Source organism: Lactuca virosa, chromosome 9 (genome assembly GCF_052849685.1).
Source record: "Lactuca virosa cultivar CGN04683 chromosome 9, Lactuca_virosa_CGN04683_v6, whole genome shotgun sequence".
In the NCBI taxonomy this organism is placed as follows: Eukaryota; Viridiplantae; Streptophyta; class Magnoliopsida; order Asterales; family Asteraceae; genus Lactuca; species Lactuca virosa.
In genome coordinates, this window is record NC_136434.1 from 240,484,673 (window position 1) to 240,506,754 (window position 22,082).

Genomic DNA, 22,082 nt, shown 5'->3' on the forward strand with positions numbered 1-22,082 from the left:
CCTTGGGACCTCACATACTTCGAATCCAAGCCAAAGAAAGCATAAGAAAACCCTAGATTCAAGTAGATCACCAAATACACAAGATTGAGCACAAATTAGTACCTCTAGCAGCCTCTTCTGATCAAATGGGTGATAGATCTGAGCTCCTCAATCTTCCTTGTTTGTCCTCCTTCCTTCTTTCTTGCAAAATCACACTTAGAATGATGAATTAGCCCTCCTCTTGCACTACAAGCTTTCTTTCTGCTCTCTAGGGTTTCTCAGGGATGCATTGGCCGCAAATGGAGGCTATAAAGGCCTTTAAATAGGGCACAGACCTCTAGAATTAGTGTTTCACTTTACAGCGCGGACTCGCCGAGTCCACGCATCGACTCGTCGAGTCCTTCATTAAATCGGAAAAGAAATGCGCGCTCCTACTCGGCGAGTCTGAGTGCCTACTCTCTGAGTCCCTTCCTAAAACTCAAGATAAATACTTAAATAAGATACCTGGGAATCCGGATGTTACACATAAGAGTTTTTCATCAGAAGGATTTTGTCTTTCTTCAGCTTATCAACCTTTCTCTTCTTTTCCCTTCTTTCTTCAGCAGTGACAGGGCCAGAAGATAGAAATTATTCAATGTTAGCATCTGGGATAGGAGAAACCACGAATCTTTCAGATGAGTCTGAAGCTCTTCCGTCATCAGAACCTGAAGTCTTGAACTCATCACCAAATTTTCCAATTAATTTGTCTTTGAGATCAAAATAAAGAGATGTCAACCCGCCAAGACTGGCCTGAAGGTCTGAGATCTGCTTATTCTTTTAAGAATTTTCTTTTTCAAACTCAGAAACTCTCACATCTAAACTTCCAATCATCAAGTCCTTCTCAATGGACACCTGCTTCAAAAGTACGATCTCTTGTATGAGCTCAAAAATGGTTTGTTGAGAGTCTTCATCACCTATGTGCCCTGAGCCAATAGATATTCCCTTTCCTCTTGATTGAGGAATAGAGTCTTGAAAACCAAGTAGCTTGGCTAGCTTGACAGATGCAACATCGTGCTCTGGAGGTGGTGGGGGCAGAAGAGCTTCTCGAGGAAAAAGTTTCCTCATTATCTAGGAAGTCGAAGTCTTCGTCAAAAATTGGGCTTTGATCTTCTTGATGAACCTGGGCTGGTTCAACAATTGGGATTTCATCATCTTGATCAACATGGGCTGGTTCAACAATTTGAGTTGGCTGTTGTACTGGTTCAGTAATAAGCACTCCCAACCTTGGATCTCTACGTCTTCACTTTCTTGGCATCAGGGAGCCATTTGAATTGTCTTTATCACTCCCAGATGGAGACTCAGTAGTAACAGGAACTGCTTGGGGAGGCTTCCTTGTAGTTGACTGTAATTGTTCAATAAGGGCTTCCATTTGTTTGGGCGTTGGATCGTTTGGTTGCTTGAAAATGTTTATTTATTTCTTTGTCTCAGCTGGAGAAATCACAGCCTCATTGACCGGCTCCTTCGATGGTACAAACATACAAAAATCCACGTCATCATCATCATCAAAATCATCATCATCATCATCATCATCATCATCATCATCATCATCATCATGATCATTAACATCAATATCATCATCAGAAACCTCAAATGAAAAACTGAGATTTGATTTTGACGGCGCCACATGCTCTTCGGCTACCATAGCAATTGGGGTACTGGCAGTTTAAACACCTTCTGTCTCTGCAAAATTTCCAAACTTCACCAGTGCTTATGTTTCTTTGAAAACAGTCTTTGACGCTTTCCGTACTTGTTTCATGAGTCCACAGGTGTTTGGACCTAGAGATTTGACATCAAGAGTATCGGGTGTCCTTTCCAACTCGAGATGCATGGCATCAAAGATCATTTGTAGAAATTGAGGATACATTAAGAAAAGATCCTTCTTTTTCTCAGAAAGGTTGCTCTTCATTTCCGAAAAAATCAAACTTTGAGAAATTGTACTCCCAATCCATTGTTAGCGCAACAAATGCCGATGTTGCTGTTTGTCTTATCTCATCGGACCCGCCCTTTCTTCTTCTAGAGATGCAACAAAGAAAAGTATGAACCAAAAATCTACAGTAAGGGGGCAGTAGTTTCTTGACTGTTGGAGGAAAAATTCCTTCGTAATTCATTTTTTTAACACTTCTGTGATCTTGGCAGCAGGGAGTTCTAAAGTAGACTGATCTCCGAACTGAAGCACTTCCCAAATGACTTGCTCTATAATGATAATCTGCTTGCCTTTCATAGTAGATTCAATATCACCAGCACCATCTGCTCCTGCACATTTGAATGATGCACTCCTCTAGAAATCTTTAATCAGGTCCTTGCGTATGACTGGATTGGCACGTAGAGCGTGGGAAATTCTGTAATTGTTCAAACCCACTATCATGGATTTGAATTCATTGTACGCGGCAGGTGGATCCAAGAGATATCATGTGATATTGTGATAATCAACCAACTTCAACTGATCTGCCATTTATCTGCACCAAACGAATCAAGTGAGAACAATAAAATATTAAAATTAAAATTTTATTTTCTAAAAAATTTAAATTATGGTCATAATGTTGGTTTCGGTCAAAGGATATGGAATTCGGTCAAACTTGAGTGATTTCGGTCAAAAGATATAGATTTCGGTCAAAAGATATAGATTTCGGTCAAAACAAGCTGTTTTTGGTTGAAACCAAGTGAAATCGGTTGGTTAAACTTGAGATTTCGGTGAAAGGGGATGTTTTCGGTCGAAACAAGGAGTTTTCGGTTGGATTCGATTGATTTCGGTCGGATCCGGGTCAAACCGAAAACCCGACGATTCAAATTTTGAACCCCTTTGACAGATCCGCCGGAAACCACCGTCAACCACGCCGGAAACCCTTTTGAAAACCTGCAAAAACTTCCAAGAAAAGGCATAATACACGAAGCATATCACTCGAAATCCATATACCTAATAAAGATTGTGAAGAATCAATGATTTGGACTGAGAATAAGGATAAACAATGGGTGAGAGAGTTTTCGCGATGAACAGTAAGCAGGGGTTTTCGCTTGGATTTTTTGAGAGAAAAGAAATTGATTTCGGTGATGATGAATGAAGAAGAAAAAGAAAAAACCCTATTAAACACCCAAAATGGGTTCTCGGCCCTTTGGGCCATCGAATTCGGTGGGCCCCAATCCATTTAACAATTCATCATTTTTTAATTCGTTTCTTAGAAAAAAAAATTTGAAATGAATATAAATTAAATGCCAAATAAAAATAAAATAAAAAATAAAATTGTTAGAAACAAAAATAAAATAAAACAAAACAAACACACTTTAATAAAAAAGTTGTCAATCAATTTAATATCGTTTCTCAGCATACACCTGCATGAATAGCTCTTGTCAATCACCAATATGGTGGTCCACTTAAACACGAAAGATATTTGCAAGTTAGATAGACTATATGTGACAAGACATTGCAATTATATTCCTAAATAGACCATTTTGCTGATGACGACCAATGATATTGTTGTCCACTTAAATTCAGCAGCGAGATCTACAGTGAACCTTTAGTCATGAACCAATTCAATTTTAAGCGCACTAGAACGTGTTCCCCACTTCACGACATACCCTAGCAATCAAGGAATTCCAAAGATCTCTTTACTTTAGGTGAGTGTTCAATTATTTGAGAGAGAAGATAGATATAGAGATGCATATGTTGTATCCTAGGTCGGATATCTTCCAATCACGGAGAGGGACAACATATGACTAACATAGATGGAGGGATAGAGAGATAGAAAGGTGCATATGTTGTGTCCTAGGTCAGATCTCTTCCAATAACATAGAGGGGACAATATATGACTGGCATAGATAGATAGAGAGATACATAGATGGAGAGATGCATAGAAATAGTGTAACATCCCAAAAATTCGGACCAAAAATTTCATTTTTAAGGTAACGATTTATAAATCAATTTATAGAAAACCTCATTAAGTTATTTCATTCCATAAACCTCATTAAGTTATTTCATTCCATAAAAACCATAGCCACCGACGTCGGCGATGACGCTTCCGCCGTCGTACTCAAAGAAAACAACGAGAGAGAGAGAGAAGAAGAAGAAGAATGGATTGCGGATGGGCTTACCATGCGTTTTTGGTGGCTCACGACCTACACAACGACGTACAACGGGTTTTCACCCGGTTCTCGGCGTTTCTCCAACTTCCTACAATGTTCCCGACAGCAGATGTCACAATGGCGACCTTCAACGATGTTACAGCGGCGACGATCAGGCTTTTCTTGCAGCAACACTGAGGTAGCTTGGCAGGTGGCTCGCGACTCCGATGACGGGAGGTGTGGCGGCGCCGGCTGGAGGGGTCATAAGGGTGGCAGCTGGTGAAGAGCTAGGGTTAGGGTTTTGGGGGTAACGCCCTTAAGATGGGAAGAATAGGTCACCGGTGTTTAAATCACGCATCCATCCAAATCGTGGATCAATATTCATAACCCAAACCATGGCGAGCTCGCTGAGTCATCTTCTAGACTCAATGAGTTTGCTCAGTAACAGAAAAGGTTGGGGGACCACGACCGAACTCGCCGAGTTGTATGAACAAGTCGTTGAGTCCCCCATAGTCTAAATCCATACAGTTGATTTTAGTCGGGCTTAATGCACCCAAAACGTAGATCTGGCTCCCCAGGGTCGACATATCACGTAAAGTTACAATATTTATGTTCATGCATGGGTTATTTAGCTCAAAAAACCCTAAAATGTGGTTCACAAGTTGCATGGGACTCCCATGTCCATAAAGTTGGCACCTTTATGCCATGGAGTCCCTCAAAGGTTCGAGATCAGACGTCAATGTTGGGTTTTAAGTACTATAACACTCCTATGGTGCACATACAACCCTAATTATTTGGATCTAAGTTTTCTCTTGTTATACATGCAACAAAAATTACCAAAGCATAAAACCTATCTAGCATACAACTTTGGTACATGAATCATAAAACTTGTTAGAAGAATACCTCTTATTTGTAGCTTGTAGTTGTTGGCCTTTCAAGAGCATAGCACCTCAAGTGTGATGCCTCAAAAAAGTCACAAACACCATGAGCAAATGGAGGATAATGAGAGAGAGAGGCTAGGAGCACACAAAATTGGCTAGGCATTCATCATAGGAGTCTTAGGGCCAATTTTAGCAAGCTAGGGGTTCATTTTATAGTTTGGAATTCCTAGGGTTTCAACTTGTAAACCCTAATTCCCTTGGGATTTTAATCCAATAACTCATTAGCATTTTGTACCAGCTCTTCATGGAATCTCAAAAGGTTTAGTCCAATCCTAATCAACATGGATCTTTAGCCCAAACTATAAGCATTACTGATTTACCTAATCAGTCCCCGTAAATTTAATCAGTCGCTTTTGATCACTAAATTAATTCCAAATTAATTCTTTATCAATACCAATTAAATAATATGATTTCTCAATTAATATATCATTCTTATAATATATTAATAAATTACAAATAACCTCTTTCTCAAATATCCATCCTATCATATTGTTCTGGTGAAGGCAACCCAAAATGGACCATGCTACTCTCGGGTCAAGTATATACCAATTATAGTTATGGGCTTAGATACCTAATCAAACAGTCTCCCACTTGGATAAGTCTAATAACTATTATTTCAAGTACGACTCCAAAATCCAACTAGCAATCGTAGCTCTCAATAGCCGCTGTTGAACTCTGATCTTATCAGCAACGCGTCCATTTATTCCTCCATTCTAGATATCGTATGGACATGAGACATAGATTATAATCATTCTCTTTGTCCATGTGTTGTATCCCGATTTTTGATTTATGACGACCGACTAATTGAACAAATCAAAATAGTCCAGGCTTGGCCAAGCGCTTAGGGTTGTCATCACTAAATCATCGAGGGGCCCACATATATTGCTTTTATCCCTCTTAGGGTAAAAGGAATGGATAAACTTCGACTCATATGCTTGCTCTATTTACTCATCAAATCACACACAACAAAATGTTTTATAACACAAAGTTACTATCATCAATGTGCAACCGACTTGTAAAGTGCAACTCATATCTCCTCGTTTCAAGAATATAAGATATTATCGTCTATCAATCACTCGTGATAAAATCCATGAAGTGATACAGATGAGCGTGGGTTTAATCCAGTACTCAAATCTTATTACAGGAGTACTCATGAATACTGCAACAAACTTGTGATATGTCTAAACACTTTAGACAATCTACAGACCGATTCATGACAGTCTTACCTCAATACCTACTTCCAAAGTATGATCGACTGTGGATGGTTTGAATAATCTTATTATGCGGGAAGTCAAAACATGCGAAGTGAACCACAAGAATAATCGAATCTAATATGGTCTCAAAACTTTTGAATAGGGAGCTGATCCGTACACAACAAGTTTTCTCCATACACAACAATTGGTGCTTTAAAATGTTGTATTGTACAACTATATAATGCATGAATTGTTTTGTATGGCCAAAAACTGTTGTGTACGAATCACTTCCCTTTTGAATATAAATAAAACACCTTTTATTTAATCACCATATCGGTTACACATTATTCATTGTATAATGTTCCGACTGATCAACTTAATACTTGAATTAAAACAATAGCCATCCCATGCTCCAGGCATGCGCACTATGTTTACCTATGGTCCTTAGTTTGTGAGATAGATCAATTGTAAACATTTCCAATGACACTCATTTCACAATTCCAAATCCTTATCGTAAGTGTAAGAATACCAAGTCCTTGCCACTTACTGTAATCTGTTAGATTCTAACCTTATATGCAATGATCCTTTTGTGACAATTATGTACACAAGTCTCATTGGAGATTGTTACAAGACAATTTCATAGATATGAAGTCTCATATTCAAAGCACATTCCTTTGAACATCCTTCTTGCATAAAAGTTTCTAACTTACTCATAAATTCTTGATATCCATCTCCCATTATGGAAATATTTCCATATTTTCCATATGAAAACTCATTATTAATAGAACCCTGTCTATTCAGAATAATGTCAATATGGTCCATCCATTACTATACTTCCAACTATCCATAAGCAACCAATCCTTAGCGAACCTTAGATCGTCCTTGACAGTTGTTTAATAACTTTAGTCATATCTGGTTCTAGTCCTTTTTCCCTCTTAATGCCCTAGGCATTTGGAAAATTCAGAACACATGAATATTATAGCATATGCAATCGATCCTATATTCGAGGCATATGGGATACGATTCATAATGTCTTACAGAAAAACATGATACTTGACCAGTCTCTTGCTATAATATTTCCATATAGAATTTTCAATGTTGAATCATTTCAACATGATATTCATATATAATCATGACTAAGTTTGATTAATACTTCAATCTAAACTTTTAGATTCGAAATAAAGTATAAGTATCCTCTCCCTTACTATAGTAAAACATCTTTTCAAATTTTGCAACTTTGCATATTTGTAACCTTTGTTTCCTATAACTAGTATTGCTAACTTGCAACACTTCACATAATAATCATGCTCCCACTAGCATAACAATTATTTTGTTACTAGCATAACACTTATGCTCCCACTAGCCTTGACATGTATCTAGAAATAAGCTGGACTTCTAAAAAATCAATACTTGTTGACTTCCTTACCAAAGTTCAGATTTCTGGCACGATATGCTTCGATAAGCCTTTATCTAAGCTCCTTAAGCTCATACACCTTTTCATTAGAAGGATCATATGTGTGCTTAAACAATTTTAGAACTTACAACAATAAGTCCCAAATGTTTAAGCCTTTTTCCATTTCTTACAAGTCGAACTATGAAGAGGGATGCCGTAATCATAATCGAATTTGAGAACACAAATAACACAACTGCTATCTCCTTAAAATATTCTTAGTGAAAGCATTTCCTCACAATCATTTTCATGAAGTGGAAAGAAACCTTGTGTCACTTTGATTTTGTGGTGTATGTGTTCCTATACATGTGAATCTGTCATTATCATAAGACAAGGTCTTAGAAAAATTCAAACTCATATGGACTGAACTTGTTCAATCTTACTTTCTTGCCATTTGGCAGCACAAGGGCCTACCATGTCTTCCAAGTTGTTGAGCAGATCACCCTTACTGATCAATGAACTTTCACTGATCAAGGTGCTTTGCCTTAAGAAAACAATTGAGAACTCGTAGAACTCACACGCATAGTCAACTTTAATTGGAATGACACATAAACATGAATATGTCAACACGATAGCTTTCAAACCTCAAGTCGTGTACTAGTGATTAACGATAGGTTAGTTCTTGAACTTTTCAAGATCTTTTAAGACTCCCACTGTCCTCTTGACATATAAAATTCTCTTGTCAAGAACCATTCCTTGACAAACAAATATTGAAGAGTTAGTGCGGTTTCTTATTAAGATTAACACTTCACTCAATTCATCTTAGTTGGTCTTTATCTTATCCAAGACATCAAAACTTACCAATTTCAAATGTGCATGAGCAAGTACTATTTCTTACTCCACATTTCATGATGTGTTCTAAACCTGTTTAAGATATGTCACTCAAGTGTGATACGGTTTTCATAATCATTAAGATGATCATAAAACATGATACTAAAGTACTCTCCTTTCCTTTCATATTGGAGAAACTTTTATCTTTCTGTCTAACATATTCTTCTTATTCGTTCTGCTATAGATTGAAACCTTTTCAATGATTCAGAATTATAGTTAATCTTGTAAGCATAACCATATCTACTAAACTTTTAGTAAATCATGACGAATAGTCTTATCAATCTTTCTGGTGGACCTGACCAGTGCACAACAAAGTGTACTAGATCCCCTAATCCTTCACTTGACTCGCATCTATATATGAACAAGGAATTAGTCTTAATTTCCCAAAGATGAAGGTTCTCATTCATCATGCAATACAATTTGCATGATTCCAAGCTTCTGTCCAATTGAAACGTGGTGACGTGGTGATGAGACTCTTTCCTTATTTGGTAAATTTAGACACTACCACAAACGAAAGAATCAAATCTATATTGCTAAAAATATAAACATACAAACATAAATTTTAAGAAATTCCATTGCAAGGAAATATAAAATAAGATAAAATAAAATTTTTTCTTTATTTATAAAATGCGGAAAACCTTTCCATACAATGCAATTACAAATGAAAACTATGTTTCTAAATATTCCTAAACAATCTATCATAACTCCTAAGTTGCAGCTCAAAATTCTGATCATCGAATCATGCGATCGAAATCCATCTCTTCGTGATCAGACTCAGCCCGCTCTTTCTTTAAGCTTCCTGTCTATTATTTGATCCTAAAAAACATCAAAATGTAATCTTATCACATCATGTTATTAAGAATCTTTAAGTAGGAACTTAATAGAATTAGATAGTGGACATACCTGAAACAGAATCATACAATTTGATTTTACCCTCTCTTAGATCTTTCAGGTAGTCAGGATAGCTTCGCTTCCAATGTTCTTTCAAATGGCAATAGAAACAAGTGGACTCTTTGGCATTTGCACATGGAACAATCTCACAACTGGCTTTTCTCTTATGGTCAAATATTTTAACCATAGCCAATTCCCTTCCCATAAGAGAAAGGATTTTTTTTGGACTATCTATATCATTGCCTATGTCCATGGCAGCTTAGGAACTAGAACTTCCAATCAAATTTTATTGACCAGTGTGCCAAATCATTGCTGATTCAACAACAATTAGCAAATAGGTGAGATCGATAAGGGTCACGTCGTGATCTGTCATATAGTAGTCTTTAACAAACTGACTATACGACTCGGGAAGTGACTGAAGAACCCAATCAACAGCCATCTTCCTTGGGAAGACGACACCCAACATTCCCAGCCTATCAATGCGTGACTTGATGTCCAAGACATGGGCATACACATACCTTCCATCTTGGTGTTTGCTAGTCAATAGGGCTTAAGCGACCTTGAACTTTTCAAGTCGACGAACATGTGAGTCAGGGAGCATAATTGGAGGAGGTGGTGGAAGTGAATTATGATTTCTTGGAACATCATCTTCATGATGAAAGATTTTTCCATATGATTCGGGAAGACCATAGTTGTCAGAACTAGACATCTACAAGGGAGAAACTGAAGTTAGTTGATTTAAGTCCTTAATATAACACCCAAATGTAATATTAAGGCTAGGACCCAACACAATATTCTACAATACGGAAGAGGGATGCCGTAATCCAATTGTAAAATATTTGAAGGTAGGTAAATGACGATTTACCAATTTCCACCATGAAAAACGAAATTGAATATTAGATTTTAAATGAACTGAAATTCCTAGATTCTTTTGAGATTCATTGAACTTGTCAATGGCATGTTTAATCTCAATATGCCCTTCAAGTTTGTGACTGGGATACCGAGGATCACAAACAAGGTGTGAATAACAATGCGAATTAGCTTGGTACTCTCGAAGTCATTTATCACCTAATCAATGTGCCGGTTAACCACACATGCTCTATTGATCTATGACAAACTGCGAGCTACCCATTTCCATCCTTTATTAGTCCCAGATTAGTGTGCCAGTTAACGACACATGCTCCACTAACGACTAATAAGGTGCAATGTGCACTTTCATGGGTTAGCATAAAATTTACATTTTTCCTAAGTAACTAAGATTGGGAATTTATAAAAGGTTTAGTTACTTTATATTTCATCATACTTTTAATGAGGATTTAAATGTCCTGTCAAACTTGTTCGGCTAATGACCCTCCACTGGTTAAGGGTGCGGTGGTTAAGAGTGGATACCTAATGACAGTCATTTTACAGGCCTCTTCCTTAAACACCCCTTATAGACGAGCTTCGTGAATGAGGCCTACTAACGGTAAGACTGAACTTTTACTTATACATATATAATGTATTAAACTTTTAATGTTATATAGTATAAGGGTGTATTTTACACATTGAAAATACTTGGTGGTTTAATCTATTAATAAATTACACTTTAATTTAATTAACTTTAAACCATATAATTATGGATTTATTAATTCTCTTTTAATTAAACGCTTTAATCAATTTAATAAATTCCATAAGGTGTAATTGAACTATTCAAGGCATCAAGGTTATAAAAATTCAAAATTAAAAACTATTTAATTAAATTTTAAGTTATGAACCCAAAAGTTGCACACTTTTGATACCTTTCAATTACTAGATGTTTTAGAATTCAATATTACAAATTAAAACCTTTTAATTAAACTTTTCAAATTCCAAAACTTAATTCAAAAACTCTTGAATATTAAACTTGATGACAAGTTTTGTAACTCCTAAAAAAAACTTTTGAGTTCCAAAACTTGATGGCAAGTTTTATAACTCTATTTAGTCATAAAAAGAGACTTTCCAAGTTCCATAACTTGAGGGCAAGTTATGAAACTCTTCAAAGTCATTTAGTTCAAATTTTAAACTAATAAAATAATAATATAATTTTATCTTTTACTAATTTGAACTAATTCAATTCATATGGCTAGATAATTTCAAATTCTACAAATATTTAGTTTTTCACAAAATCAAGTAATTATCTTAGAATTTGACAATCATCATGTTATTGGATGGGGACAATCATTACCATATCAGTAAAATCGAATTTAATGAGCCAAAACATTTTGTGGTAACGATCCTAATCCAAAACATGCCAAAAACTCGAAAAATCTGCCATCTAATGATCCAACTCGTCGAGCTAGGCTATGGACTCGTCGAGTTCATGGTCATGTGAGCCAAATCGTCGAGTCCACTCATGGGACCCATCTAGTCCAGCAGTCAAACAACAATTTTTCAAGTTTTTCAACTTTGAACAAATAAACAATGCATCTATATAACAGAAAACAACCCATGGCTCTGATACCACTGTTGGGTTTTAAGTACTATAATACTCCTATGGTGCACATACAACCCTAATGCTTTGGATCTAAGTTTTCTCTAGTTATACATGCAATAAAAATTATTCAAAGCATAAAACCTATGTAGCATACAAATTTGGTACATGAATCATACAACTAGTTAGAAGAATACCTATTATTTGTAGCTTGTAGTTGTTGGCCTTTCAAGAGCTTAGCACCTCAAGTGTGATGCCTCAAATAAGTCACAAACACCATGAACAAATGGAAGATAATGAGAGAGAGGCTAGGAGCACACAAAATCGGCTAGGCATTCATCTTAGGAGTCTTAGGGCCAATTTTAGCAAGTTAGGGGGTTCATTTTATAGTTTGGAATTGCTAGGGTTTCAACTTGTAAACCCTAATTCACTTGAGCTTTTAATCCAATAACTCATTAGCCTTTTGGACCAACTCTTCATGGATCTCACAAAGGATTAGTCCAATCCTAATCAACATGGATCTTTAGCCCAAACTATAAGCATTACTGATTTACCTAATCAGTCCCCGTAAATTTAATCAGTCTCTTTCTATCACTAAATTAATTCTTGATCAATACCAATTAAATAATATAATTTATCAATTAATATATTATTCATAAAATATATTAATAAATCACTAATAACCTCTTTCTCAAACATCCATCCTATCAGATTGTTCTGGTGAAGGCAACCCGGAATGGACCATGCTACTCTCGGGTCAAGTACATACCAATTATAGTTATTAGCTTAGACACCTAATCCAACAGTCAAGACACCAAAACATGCTAGCATCCATGAATGGTTCCACAATTTGCTCCTAAAAGCCCTAAACTACTCCATGAACAGATCTAGTGAACAAATAGACAAGGTATAGAATTTATACCTCAAATGAGCTGCAAATGAAGTTCTTCTTCTGGATCCAAAGCTCCTTCCCTCAACCAAGCACTTCTAGCTTCTACTCCTTCAAGAAAATACTAAGGAATCACTCCTTTTCACTCACACACACTATCAAAGCTCAAGATCTCAAATTAGGGGTTTCTGGACTAAGGGAGGTGATGAGCGAGGCCACAATGGGGGTGTTAAGGTCCTTAAATAGAGCGCAAACCCTGAAAATTAGGTTTTCACTCTGGCAGGTCTACTCGTCGAGTTGAGGCTTCTCAACTTGTAGAGTAGACTTCAAGTCCCGCAGCCAAAAATATCCCATTCCTACTCGACAAGTTTGGGGCCTCCAGCTCGTTGAGTCCCTTTGCAAAAATGAATAATTCTTATTAAAATACATACCAGGAACCAGACGTTACAAATATCCCCCACTTATTTTAGACTTCGTCCTTGAAGTCTGCTGCATCTAGGAAAAGCTCTGGGTAGTGCTCCCTCATCTCGTCCTCCGGCTCCCAAGTCCATTCTGAGCCCTTGCAGTGCAACATGTCCTCTAAGTTCTGGATGGTCCGCTCACTCTGACCATCCGTCTGAGGGTGAAAATCTGTGCTAAATTGCAGACGAGTACCCAACTCGTCATGAAATTTCTTCCAAAATCTGGAAGTGAATCGCACGTCTCGGTCAGAAATCATAGAAACTGGCACTCCGTGTCGAGCTACTACATATCTGATGTAGATGTCGGCCAACTTCTTGTCCGAGATGCTCTCATGGATCAGTATGAAATGGGCACTCTTGGTCAACCGATCCACGATGACCCAAATCGAATCCACTCCCCGTGCAGTCCTGGGAAGCTTTGTGATGAAATCCATAGTGATATCTTCCCATTTCCACATAGGGATATCCAATGGTTGTGTCTTCCCGTGAGGCCTCTGGTGCTCAGCCTTGACCTTCCTGCAAGTTAGGCATCTCTCGATGTGCCAGGCTACATCTTGTTTCATGCTTGGCCACCAATAATCAGGACAAAGATCTCTGTACATCTTCGTCGCCCCGGGATGGATAGAAAACCTGGATTTGTGCGCCTCCTCCATCAAAACCTGGTGCACACCTCCATGATATGGAACCCACACTCTACGGTGTAGTGTCAACAACCCATGGTTATCATAGTCGAAGGAGGAAACCTGACCCACAATACGCTCGCTCTTCCGATGATTCTCTTTCATAGCCTCCTATTGGGCCTCCCGAATTTGCTCCAAAAGCCGAGTCACTACCGTTATCCTAAAGAAAATATCTCTGATCGGGGCTACCTTACGGCTAAGCGCATTGGCCATAATATTGGCCTTCCCCAGGTGGTAGAGGATCTCACAGTCGTAATCCTTCACCACATCTAGCCACCGATGATGCCTCATTTTCAGATTTGGCTCATCCATGAGATACCTCAAACTCTTGTGATCTGTGTAAATGGTACAACAGACCCCATAGAGGTAACTTCGCCAAATCTTGAGGGCGAAGACAACCGCCCCCAAGTCCAGATCGTGCGTCGGGTAGTTCGCCTCGTGAAGCTTCAGCTGCCTCGAGGCGTAGGCGATGACGTGCCCCCTCTGCATCAAGATTGCGCCCAAACCTGAAATGGACGCATCACAGTACACTACAAAATCTCCACGCCCTCTGGTAGGGCTAAGATTGGCGCCTCGCACAACCTCTGCCTCAGTGTCTCGAACGGTGTCTGCTGGTCAGGCCCCCAGCGAAATTAAACGGCCTTCTTCGTCAGCCGGGTCAAGGGTACTGTTATCTTGGAGAAGTCCTGTATGAATCTCTAGTAAAAGCCTGCTAACCCGAGGAAATTTTGAATCTCAGATGGAGACTTCGGAACCTCCCATCTCATCACGACCTCCACTTTGGCCGGGTCGAGCAGAGTCCCGTTCTAGTTGACAAGGTGTTGGATTAGATGTCTAAGCCCATAACTATTATTGGTATGTACTTGACCCGAGAGTATCATGGTCCATTTGGGTTGTATATCATCAGGACAATTTGTTAGGATGGACTCTTGAGAGAAGGTTATATATGATTTATTAATATATTATAAGTACTAATATATTAATATGAAATCATATGTTTTTAATTAGTATTGATCAAGAATTAATTTAGAATTGACGTAGTGATCAAAAAGAGACTAATTAAATCTATGGGGACTAATTATGTTAATTAGTTATATTTACGTGTGTTGGGCTTATGATCCATGTTGGACCAAGTTTATGTATGGATACATAAAGAGTTGGGCCACATGAACCATGGATCATAAGACCCATGAGTATGGATTTGGGTTATATCCATGACCCTAGAAATCCCACATATAAATGCATACTTCATTGCCCAAAATCGTGACAAGTGTTTTCTTGGAGTTCATGGTGGTTTTGGGTGCATGGAGATTCTCTCTCAAGTTCCTCCTTTGTCCATGATGTATTGTGATTCCACATGAGGCTTCTACACTATTGGGGCTAAGCTCTTAAGGCTAGATACATCAAGACATTAATATCCACCATAGGGTATATTATCTTAACTAGATTCTTGTGTGGTATATGATAATTGTATGCTAGTTATAGGTTTAATACCTTGGAAACACCATTGCATGTATAAATAGTGAAAACATAGATCCAATGTATTTAGGGTTGCATGAACACCTTAGCAGTGTTAGAATGCTCAAAACCCAACAGTGGTATCAGAGCCTAGGCTTGTTTTCAATTATACTTGATGTTGTTTGCTGAAAATGTCAAAAAACTGCTCACTGGACAGTGGACTCGCCGAGTCCATGAAGGAACTCGACGAGTTCATGTGTATCTTCAACCAACTCGCCGAGTCAGTTCATGCACTCGAAGAGTTGGTGCTTCCGAGTGCATATTTTCGAGTTTTGGTGCTGGAATTTGTTTAAAATCATTACCTTTAACTGTTTTGGACTTATAAAACCTGTTTATAAATGTGGTAATGATTATGGTAAACCAATTTCAAAGTTATTATCAAAGTTTCAAGTTTTATATATGTTTATATGATTCTTGAAAATTGTTGATATGGATTGTTAATGCTTATGAGTTTTGGCAGATCATAGGAATTATGTGCAAATTGTTTGTTAGTGTAATTCTTGATCTTAATGACATTGTATGGACTCCCTAACTTGTCCTTAAGTTATAGATTACATTGTTTTTTGTGTCACCTTGTTTTATTAGTTAATTTAGATTAATGAAAAAATTATGTGTTAGTTGTTTTCAATCCAAATTGATCTAAAAGTAGTTCATAAAATGTGTTTTTGTAACTTGTCCTCAAGTTATATGAAAAGTCACATTTATGAATCTTAAAACTCATAAAAGTGCCATAGGTTACAAAATGAAGAGTCTTTTTCTCATAAATAGTTTTATGCACTTCATAACTTGTCCTCAAGTTATGGATGTTCAAGAGTCTCTTCATTAAAGTTTTTAAAACTTTAATTAAACTCATAAGTTATGAAAATCCAAGAGTTTTGAAAAGTTTCAAAACTTGCCCTCAAGTTTTGGACTTTGCATTGTTACCTCCCCATGTATACTTTAATTCTAAATTAAACCTTAGAATTTTAAAAAGTTTAAAATTCAACCTTATACTATTATAATATTAAAAGTTAATGGTTATATATATATATATATATATATATATATATATATATATATATATATATATATATATATATATATATATATATATATATATATATATATATATATATATAAGATAAAGTCAATCTTACCGTTAGTAGGCCTCATTCACGAAGCCGGTCTCTAAGGGGGCTATAAGGTTACTGCCTATAAAATGACAGTTTAATGGGTGTCCACTATCACCCACCGCTTCCTTGACTGGTGGAAGGTCGTTAGCCGAACGGGTAGGATAGGAATCTAATTCTCCTTTCATTAAAAGTATAATGATAAATACTAAAAAACTATACACTTATAAATTCCCAATCTTAGTTACTTAGGAAAATGTGAAATGGTGCTAACCTATGAAATTACACTTTGCACCCTTGTTAAGTCGTTAGTGGAGCGTGTGTGGTTAACCGGCACATTAACATGGGACTAAAAATGTGTGGCAAAGGGTGACTTAAGTTTTATCATAGATCGGTGGAGCGCGTGTGGTTAACCGGCACATCGATTGGGTGATAAAATTAAGGGTACCAAGTCAATTTGCATGGTTATTCACACCTTGTTTGTGATCCTCGACATCCCAATCACAAACTTGAGAGGGCACAATCGAGATTTAAACATCCCATTGAAAGTTCAATGAATCTCAAAAGATCTAGGAGTTTCAATCCAATTAAAACTTAATAATTTATTTATTTTTCATGGTGGAAATTGGTAAATCGTTATTTACCTACCTTCAAATATTTTGTAGCTTGGATTACGACATCCCTCTTCCAAGTTATAAAATAGTTTGTTGGGTCCTAGCCTTAATATTTCATATTGGGTGTTATGTTAAGGACTTAAATCAACTGAAACTTGCATTTCTCCCTCATAGATGTCTAAGTTCAGACAACTATGGTCTTCCTCATCCTTTTGGATAGAGCTTCACTTCCTACACCTCCTCCAATAATTCTCCCTGACCCACAAGTTCAAGGTCACTCAATCCCTAATTGGCAAGCAAAGTCTAAATGTGCTTACATCTTGGAGATTAAGTCACATATTCGCAAGCCGGGAGAGTTGGATGTCAAAGTCTTAAGGGAGTTGACTGTTAACTGAGTTCTTCAATCACTTCCTAATTCATATAGTGAGTTCTTTAAGGAATACTATGTGACAGACCATCACATGACCCTTAATGATCTTAGGTATTTGCTCGATGCCACTGAATCAACAATGATTTGGAGAAAATTTGATTGAAAGATCTACTTCCCAAGCTTCTATGGACATTGGTAATGGTAACATTGAAAGTCCAGAAAAACTTTCTCTTCCCAACGGAAAGGGATCGGCCAAGGTCAAGTCGTTTGACTCAATGGTAAAGAGAAAGGCTAAGTCTGGACAATCAAGTATACCATTTCCAAAGAGTCAATATGTTTCTCTTGCCAAAAGAAGGGACATTTTTACCTGAAAGATCATAACGATGGTAAAGTCAAAAATGTTTGACTCTACATCAGGTAAAGTCCACTATCTAACTCTATTAAGTTTTTATTTGGAGATTCTTAATACATTATGTAATGTAATTACATTTTTGATGTTTTGTATAATCAACGAATAGTAAGGAAGCTTAAAGAAATAGTAAGCTGATTCTGATCGCGAATAGATTGATTTCGATCGCAATGTTTGATGATCAGAATTTTGAGCTACTGCTTAAGAGTTATGATATATTGCTTAGGAATAGATAACAACATGTTTTCATATGTATTTGCATTGTAAGGATAAGTTTTTCTGCAAGTTTTAAAATCCTTACAATGGCATTAGTGAAAAATTGTTGTTAATATGATTTCATTGATAGCAATATTGGAAAATGGAATTGATTCTTTCGTTTGTGGCAGTGTCACAATTTTCCAAATAAGGAAAGATTCTCATCACCCCAGTTTCAGTTTGATAGAAACTTGGATTCATGCAACTTGTATTGTATGATGAATAAGAATTTTTTCATCTTTGGGAAATTAAGACTAACTCCTTGCTCACATGCAAATGTGAGTCAAGTGAGGGACTAAAGGATTGGATACACTTGGTTGTGCGCTGGTCAGGTCTACCACAAAGATCGATAAGATTATTCGTTATGATTTACTAAAGTTTTGTAAATATGGTTATACTTACAAGCTTAAGTGTAATTCTGAAACATTGGAAAAGTTTCAATGATTGGCAGAATGAATGAGAAGAATCAAATTAGGCAGAAAGATAAAAGTTTCTCCAATCTGAATAGATGGGAGAGTACTTGAGTATCTTGTTTTATGATTATCTTAGTGATTAAAAAACCATATCACAATTGATACACTAAAGACACCTTAGTGCATTTGTCTGGCTAAGGAGAGGAATCATGAACTGTTGAAATGGTTAAATCAAAAGATAAATCATACTTCGTTCCAAAATCAAGTCTTAGACTCATACTCCAAGATTGTAACTTGAGTGACATAAATCTAAGAAAGGTTTATAAGACTTATCAAATGTAGAGTAACATGTTTCTTACTCTTGTACATTTGAAATTGGTAAGTTGTGATGTTTTGGATAAAACAGAGACCAACTAAGACCAATTGTGAGAAGTGTTTATCTTGATAAGAATCCACACTAACTCTTGAATATTTGTTCTGTAAAGGAATGGTTATTGACAAGAGAATCTCATATGTCAAGAGGACAGTGGGAGTCTTAAAGATCTTGGAAAAGTTTCAAGAACTAATCAAGAATAAAACCTATTGTTTAATCGCTAGCACACAACTTGAGGTTTGTACCTTATCGTGTTGACATATTCTTATTTCTGTGTCTATTCCAGTTAAAAGTTGACTATCCTTGTGAGTTCTATGAGTTCTCAGTTGCTTTCATAACAACCTGGAAGCAATGGTAGGCCCTGTGCTGCCAGGTGGCAAGAAAGTAAGATTAAACAAGTTCAGTCCATATGAGTCTGTGTTTGTCGCTAACCTTGTCTTATGATTATGGTTTTGACAAATTCGCATGGATAGGAACACTTACACCATAAAAAATAAAATCTAAGTTTCATAAGGTTTCTCTCCGATTCATGAAAATGATGGTGAGGAAACGCTTTCACTAGGTAGGTTTTAAGTAGATAGCAATTATGATATTTGCATTCTCAAAGTCGTTAGTGGAGCGTGTGTGGATAACCGGCACACTAACATAGACTTGTGAGAAATGGCAAAGGTGTAAACAATTGAGACTATGATTACGGCATCCCTTTTCATAGTTCTAAATATGTTTAGACACACATGCGAGCTGTTTAAGAAAAGGTGTATGATTTTGATAAAGTCTTATCAAAGCATCTCGTATCAGAAAACTGAACTTTGGTAAGAAAGTGAACAGAGTATTGATTTCTAGAAGTCTAGCTGATTTCTGGGTACATGTCAAAGCTAGTGGTAGCATAAAGTGTTATGCTGGTTAAATTATAATTATCATGTTAGTGGGAGCATGATTATTATGTTACGTGTTGCAAGTTAGCAATGTTAATTACAGAAAACAAAAAGTTTCAATTCGCCTTGAAAAGTTGTTTTGTTATAATTAAGGGAGAGGATTTTATACTTTATTCCAATTGTACAAGCTTAGATTGAGATTTTAATCAACTTTAGTCAAGGATATATATGAATGTTATGTTGGAATGGTTCAACATAAGGAAATTCTATATATGTAGCGTTCTCATAAGGAAATTATGATTACGACATCCTTCTTCATAGTTCGAATTGTGAGAACATGGCAAAAAAAAATTTTATAGCATGAATCGTGTCCCATATGCTTCGGGTATAGGATCGATTACATCCATTCTAAATTTTCCAAATGCTTAGGGCATTAAGAGGGAAAAAGGAATAGAACCGGATATGACTAAAATGATTAAGCAATTGTCGAGGATCATCTGAGGTATACTAAAGATTGGTTGCTCGTGGACAATTGAAAGTATAGTGTAAACTTTGGAAAGGACCATATTGACATATTCTGAAAAGAGGCAACTCTTGTTTAGAAGTGATAGTCAAAATGGTAATATGGAATTGTTTCCATAGGTGGAAGTTATTCTCTGAATCTGTGTAAGATTAGAAAACTTAATGCAAAGAAGGATGTTCAAAGGAATGTACTTTGAATATGAGACTTCGTTTCCGCGGAATTGATCTCCATTGGAATACTTTGTAATGTTTGTTGCTAAGTCTTTGTGACTTTTGTGCATAGTCATTACAAGAGAATCATTGCATATAAGTTTAGAATCTAGCAAATTACAGTAAATGGCAAGAGTTTGGTATTCTTACATTTACAAAAGGGATTAGGATTATGAAATGAGCATCATTGGAGTCGTGTTCAATTTGAATCACTTCATGGATTCGAGTATTGGATTAAACCCACGCTCATTTGAATCACTTCATGGATTTTATCACGAGTAAATCATGTGACGATAATATCTTATATTCTTCAAACATAGAGATATGAGTTGTTGACTATGAGTTGGTTATACCTTGATTGTATGAAAACACATCAGTAACTTGATGTTATAAAACGTGCCTTTGTGTATGATTCAACAAGTAGTTAGTACAAGCATATGAGTCGAAGTTTATCCATTCCTTTTACCTCATAAGGATAAAAGCGATATCTGTGGGCCCCTCGATGATTTAGTGATGAAACCCCTAAGTGCTTGGCCAAGCCTGGACTAATTTGATTTGTTCAATTAGTTAGTTGTCATAAATCGAAAATCGGGAAACAACAAATGGACAGAGAGAATGATTATAATCCATGTCTCAGTCCATATGATATCTAGAATGGAGTAATATATGATCACTTATCTAATGGACGCGTCATTGATTTGTTCAGAGTTCGACAACGACTTTAAGAGCTACGATTGCTGGTCGGGTTATGAAGTCGTACTTGCAATAATAGTTTTAGACTTATCCAAGTGGGAGACTGTTGGATTAGATGTCTAACCCATAACTATTATTGGTATGTACTTGAACCGAGAGTAGCATGGTCCATTTGGGTTGCATATCATCAGGACAATTTGTTAGAATGGACTCTTGAGAGAAGGTTATATATGATTTATTAATATATTATAAGTACTAATATATTAATATGAAATCATATGGTTTTAATTAGTATTGATCATGAATTAATTTAGAATTGATTCGGTGATCAAAAAGAGGCTTATTAAATCTATGGGGACTAATTTTGTTAATTAGTTATATTTATGAGTGTTGGGCTTATGATCCATGTTGGACCAACTTTATGTACGGAAACATAAAGAGTTGGGCCACATGAACCATGGATCATAAGACCCCTGAGTATGGATTTGGGTTATATCCATGACCCTAGATATCCCATATATAAATGCATACTTCATTGCCCAAAATTGTGACAAGTGTTTTCGTGGAGTTCATCGTGGTTTTGGGTGCATGGAGATTCTCTCTCAAGTTCCTCCTTTTTCCATGATGTATTGTGATTCCACTTGAGGCTTCCACACTATTGGGGCTAAGCTCTTAAGGCTAGATACATCAAGACTTCAATCGCCACCATAAGGTATGTTATCTTAACTAGATTCTTGTGTGGTGTATGATAATTGTATGGTTGTTATAGGTTTAAAACCTTGGAAACACCATTCCATATATAATTAGTGAAAACATAGATCCAAGGTATTTAGGGTTGCATGAACACCTTAGGAGTGTTAGA